A 6,136-nucleotide genomic window follows, 5' to 3' on the forward strand; every position below is an offset into this window, starting at 1 on the left:
AGGAGGCCAATCCTGTTTCATCAGCTCTTCACACCCTGCAGATCTCTTAAACTGGAAGCACCCACCCCTTCACATTTGGAAAAGCCTCAGGCTCTTATCCACCTCCTGGAGTCTGTTTTCCACACCCACCACCCCACTTGGGGTGATTGCCTCCAGCTCCTCCTAACCTGTTCAATATGGAGCAGAGACGCCAGATCCTCATGGAAGCCAGAAACTGGTTGTGAGAACAGGCCCCCACAACTGTCTTGAACCCAGAGGAATGGGCCCCAGAAGCAGCACCAAAAGCTCAACCAGCCTGAAACTTTAACACAAATCAGGGACAGGCTGCCCTTCCGTGGTATCAAAAAGCCCTCCTCAGAGGGGTACAAGAAAGAGCGAGGCAGCCCACAAACAGCCTACAAGGCCTCCATCACTCAACAGCCTGAAGAACCTCTGGGGGATTTTTATGAGCAACTCTGCAAAGCCTTCCGGATCTACACTCCCTTCAACCCAGAAGCCCTGGAAAGCCAGAGAATGGTCAGTGCAGCTCTCGTCACCCAGGAGGCATCAGACATCAAATGGAAACTTTGAAATCTAAATGGGTTCACAGAAATAAACATCTCCCAGCTCCTCAAAGTCGCAAATGGTATTCGTCAGTCGGGACAAAATTGCTGAAAGGGAAGCAAAAAAGCGAATAAAACAGTAGGTCTCCCTGTTAACTGCAGCCTTAAAAAATCCAGACCCAACCCATCACAAAAGGCCACCCTGAAAAGGGAGGAATACTTCACCCTGAAACACTCTGCTGCTGCCAGTACCTCTTAATGGGATATTTAAGGCCTGGGGCCACCTGATTTTCTTGTCTGAACTTAAAAAAATCCTTTTTTTCTGCCTGTGGGTGGCTCCCAGAACCAATCCCTATTTGCTTTTGAATGGGAGAATCCCAAAACTCAACAAAAAAGTTCAGTTAACTTGGACTCAACTCCCACAGGGCTTCAAACACTCCCCCACCCCTTTTCCTGAATCCTGCCACTTTCCTGCCAACCAAAAGAAAAACTCCTGAGCAGGACTGTGCAGAAGTAACAAAAAAGTGTATGCCAGCTGCCCCGACCTCCAGGACAGGTCACTTTCTTGCCCAGATCAAGCCCTATTCACAGGCAGCAGCAGTTTTCTCAGAGATGGAAATAGGCTCGGATTTGCCAGCAACAAGTTTGGTATCTAAAGTGCGTCATCTCAAAAAAGCACCAGAGGGAAACTGGCTACCTCCAGATGGCTGATTCTTCATCCCAAAGGGGACCTCCCACACCCTTGTTCAACAATAGACCAGCTCACCCACCTGGGCAAAGCTGCTTTAAGAGCCCTGCTCAGAAAATATTACTACAGTGCCTGGATGGCCTCGCCCTGCACCACCATTAGTGGCCAATGCCAAACCTGCCTAAGAACAAACCCCTCCCGAGGTCCCCAGGCCCCGTGGGCATCCAGCACACAGGAACTGCCCCTTTTAAAAACTTAGCAATGGACTTCACAGAAACAAAACCAAGTCGAGGGTATAGGTACTCATTAGTAATAATGTGCACCATCTCGGGCTGGGTCAAGGCCTTTCCCACCACACTAAAAAAGCAGGAAAGTAGCTAAAGCTTTGCTCTGAAAAATAGTTTCATGGCACAGAATACCCTTATCCATAAGCAGCAACAATGGCCTGGCTTTCATAGCAGCCATCACCCAAGAGCTACAAAATGTTACAAATTAAGTGAAAACTCCATACAGCATATAAGCCCCAGAGCTCAGGGAAAGTAAAACCCTAACTCTCAAAACCACCCTAGCCAAGTTTTGTTAAAAAAAAAAAAAGTCCTCCCCTGAGTAAATCTGCTCCCATTAGCACTCCTTAGAGTCAGAGGCTTCCCCAGGTCCTGGGGTTATTCACCTTTTGAAATTGTTTAAAGGACCACATCCAATTACTCAAACCTTCAAGGGAAATCTCGGACTCCTAGGAAAAACTGGCCAGGATTCCAGCAGTTAGGAAAAACCCTAGCCCAAATATACAAACCACCCTGTCTCAGGATCCAATCCCATTAAGCCACCCAGTACACACACACTTTTTTGGAAATCTAGTTTGGTTTAAAAAAAAAAAAAAACTAGAAAAAGGAGACTTTCCAGCCCACCTGTTGCTTCTTAAAAAGAGATGGCACTTCAAGAGATGGAGGTTGTTTATTTCTGGTGGCATGGGGCTGAAAATTAATCATAAAAACATTTATATACACATTGGATATTCCAGATTTTGTGTGTGTGTGTGTTTTGAAAAAATTATTCATTAAGTATTTATTGAGAATAACCTTGTCAGGCATTATTCTTTTGATTTTGTTTTTGTTAAGCACTAATTGTTGTATTACATTTCAAAGATTTAGATTTTATACAATCTTAACATTCAAACATGAAGTGGAACACTGAGGTCCTGCTTTGCCTTTATCTTGGTTTCTTCTCAAGGATTTCTGATGGCTAGTTTGAAAGCATTTCCAATAGGCATGTATAACATGAATGCATTTCTACCCTTTAAAATGGCTTTGTGATTTTTATATCACTTTCTCAGATTTCTGGTTTTATAGCTCTTTGTAAAAAATCTCACTGGTTAATATTCAGATTCTAAATATTAGAAGATTTCAAAAATAAAAATGCTTCACAAACTATTTATGAATTCTTATATTTGAAGTGAAAGCAGAGTTGATCCTATTAAAACCAAATTCCCTTATGCATATTCCATAATGTAGTACTCTCAACAACTTAACTTGCTCCTGTAAATAAAATTCTAGAATAAATTTAGCATATGATACCTATGAAAATGATGGCTTTCTCAGAAATTTCTGTTAGGTAGCAAATAAGTTAGATTTAGATATAGGAAATGGGAAATTATATTTTGGCATGCGGTAGGAAAATACTGTGTAGTTTGAAATTTTATCATAAACTTTTTATCATCTAATCCTAAAGAGATACTAACTTTTGAAACTAAAGATGACCCAAAGTGGTAAAATTTATTACAAATAAATGCTTAATAAATTTGCTTACGTCTTTCCACGTCATACCCTTTAGATTAAGTGAAGATATTAGCAAGAGAAGTGTTGTAAACCTTTATCCCATGGAATCAGCAGAAGCCTTAGAATTACAAGATTCTGCACTGAAGTACGTTTACCTTTTAATAACAAAACCAGACTCCTCCTTTTTACATTGAAGCGTTTGTGCTTTAAATTCCCCTGCTATCTTTTTTCATCCCTTGTTCCTACAGTGGTCAGATTCAGCTGGAGACGTCGCCAGGGTATGAGGTAAGGGTGCTCTCAGACTAGCCAGGGCCTGCCACAGCATCTGGCTGCCACGTTCCCTGAAGATTCATGGGTGGTGGTGGTGGGTCGTATGGAATGGCCTGTCCTTCTGGTGTCATTTTTTTGTAAGGCTAAAACTTCTCTGAAAATAAAGTTTATTATTACTTAAAAAAAAGAAAAGAAAAGAATTTATCAAAGAGAAACTACCAGAACTATGTGAGAACAGGGAAAGGGGGGTTTGGGAAAGTTACATGAAGTAAAATTTGAGTGGCTGTGGAGAAGGCAGTTTTGACATGAAGGTAGGGATGAACCTAGAGGGGCTTAAAAAGATGAACTTGCCCTGGTCACAGGGAGAGATTTGAGTGAGGAACACTCTTTAAGTCCCTTCTTGTCCAATGGCCTTAGAGTGGCCAATGTCGAGGCAGGATTTGTGCACAAGCCAAATTATATACCCTGAGGTGCCATTCCATGTGCAGTCTCACACTGGTAAGTCTCTGTGCTAAAGAAATAGGAGAAAAGGGAGCAATAAAGGTCAGAGCCTTGTCCCCTGAGAGTATGGGTTAGTTGTCGGGCAGAGAGACTTGCAATTGCTTTGGGTATCAGTCATTCCCAGATCAAGGGTTTACCATGGGTCAGTTAATTGCCCTCACTTTCTGTTAATTGGGGTGAGAATAATAGCTGTTATAAAAATGGAACGAGATGATGCAGGAAGGGTCTTGCCACACAGGACACACCATAAATGGTAGCTGTTATTGTTCTCCTGGTCTGTTATTGCTAGGGGGGTGGTCTTAGACAGAATCCGGGCACCCCACCTTTTGGTGGAGATGTTGCTGCATCACCCCATCATGGAACAGCAGAAAGCCTTTCATGTGCAGGCTGCCCTGGGCCCACTTCATCAAGCTCTCCATTCCAGACACTGCTGCTGCTGATTCTGCACGGGCACGTTTTATTTTTTAAGGACTTTATTTGGAAATCATTCTAAACTTATAAAAGATTGCCCCCCCCAAAAAAAAGCCATTTCAAGGAACATTCATATATTCCTTTTTTCTATTTTTGTTAAAGAGACTTAGATATGCAACTGTCGCATAAAAATGTACAGGATTCCCATATGCCCTGCTCCCCACCATCCATTTATTCTTTTACCCACATTTGCCTATTATTAACACGCACTGCATTTGTACTGCCATTTACTCCATCTCTACTTCCCCCTTCCCTCTCTTCTCTTCCCCTCCCTCCCACACCCACAACACATACACACAGAGTTCTTTTTCTAAACCATTAGCGGGTATGCTTCTTACACCACAGCCCTTTACTCCTCACCATTTCAGTGTGGGGTTTTACTAACAGGCATTTTATCTTAGAGAGCTACCTTTCAATATTAACTTCATACATCTACATTGATAAAATACTTCCATCTAATCTTCCTTCCATAGGGAAGGAAGGTCCTTCATAGCCTTGCCCCCTCCAGTGCTGGATCTAGTCTAGGGATTGGTGTTGCATTTATTGGGGGTGTAGCTACAGCCTCCTTTGATCTGGAACATACTACAAACTTTAACTTTTGTGACCTTGAAGTTTTGAAGGACACAGTCCCTGCTCTCCCCCACCCCCTTTCCAATAGAATGCTCCTCCTTTTATGTTCATCTGAGGTTTCCTGATGATTCATAATTAGATTGGGGTTCTGCACTCTTGGTTGGAAAACTGCCCCAGCGTGCCCCAGCTGGAGGCCTGCCACACCCATCTACCCCTTCCTGGTGGTAGTAATTCCTTCACCTGGCGAAGGTGTGGCCCGATTTCCCCACTGGGTAATTACTGCTTTTTTAATCCTCCCTTGCAACTCATAAGTCTATGGGGGGATGTTTCTAGACCAAGGTAGTGTCCTGCTGCAGACACGCTTTTGACTTCACCAGACAGATGCCCACTGATGAGCATGGCATCAGGAGTCCCAGCAGGGCCCAGAGCCTCTAGGGGAAACAGTGTGTCCGCTCCATCTCAGTGTACAATTGGAGGATCATCCAGGATCTCCAGTGTCTTCCGCTGAAATGCAGGTTTTCTCATCGTGAAACCTGCCACATATTGAGGCCTTACTGCAACCGGACAGGGTGTGAGGTGTTTGACATGTGTCATTGTTATTCCTTTCATTCCGCACATACTTACTGAGTACCTACCAAGGGACCCAAAGAACTAGCAGTGAACTAAGCCACAGTCTTGCCCTCAGGAGTTCTGGATCCAGATAAGGTATTAGGGAAAGGGTGGGTGATATGAGGCACAATCTACAGGTGCAGGACCTGGAGCTGCCAGAAGGGCATGTGCTGGCCCGGATGACTTAGGTGGTAAATGGCTGGGCCCTTCTTTTCCACTCTATCATATTGCCTCTGCATGATGTGGACTAGTGGTGATAAGCCTTGTCATATTTAGAAACCTAGTGGGACCCGAATAGACCAATCCTTTTCTGAACAACTAGTCTGAGTAGGGGTAGAGAGCATGTGTGTCCATGATGATGCATTTTGCCTCCCACCAGGAATGCAGATGGGGAATGGAAGGAACATGGGTGGGTATATCCTGGACTAAGTACTGACTGACCCCAGGTCAAGTTTTGCCTTGGTCTAGTCTTCATCCCATCATTTAATCCAAGAAGCTCTATACTTGAGTGCTTTTTGTTGATGCCGTGGAGCACTAGTCGGTTCCAATAGTTAGTAAGAACTTCTACTAAGGTTGGACATCTCAGTGGTTAGGAAAGAATATTTCAGTGTCACATTCTCTTAATATTTGTCCAAGATTGTCTTAATGTTGAACTTCCTCTCATTTTCCCATCAGCAAAGGTGAGCTGTTTCTCTGCAGTCAGTTCTAGA

General features: G+C 43.6%; 1 long non-coding RNA gene across 1 annotated transcript; it reads left to right on the top strand.

Annotated features, from left to right (window-relative positions):
- The first annotated feature begins 1,426 nt into the window (after window positions 1-1,426).
- LOC139436557 (uncharacterized) lies at window positions 1,427-3,587 on the top strand. The gene is made up of 2 exons (XR_011645893.1): window positions 1,427-3,150; window positions 3,254-3,587. It is a non-coding gene; the product is annotated as an uncharacterized lncRNA (long non-coding RNA).
- Window positions 3,588-6,136: the final 2,549 nt, after the last annotated feature.

Source organism: Dasypus novemcinctus, chromosome 15 (assembly GCF_030445035.2).
Source record: "Dasypus novemcinctus isolate mDasNov1 chromosome 15, mDasNov1.1.hap2, whole genome shotgun sequence".
In the NCBI taxonomy this organism is placed as follows: Eukaryota; Metazoa; Chordata; class Mammalia; order Cingulata; family Dasypodidae; genus Dasypus; species Dasypus novemcinctus.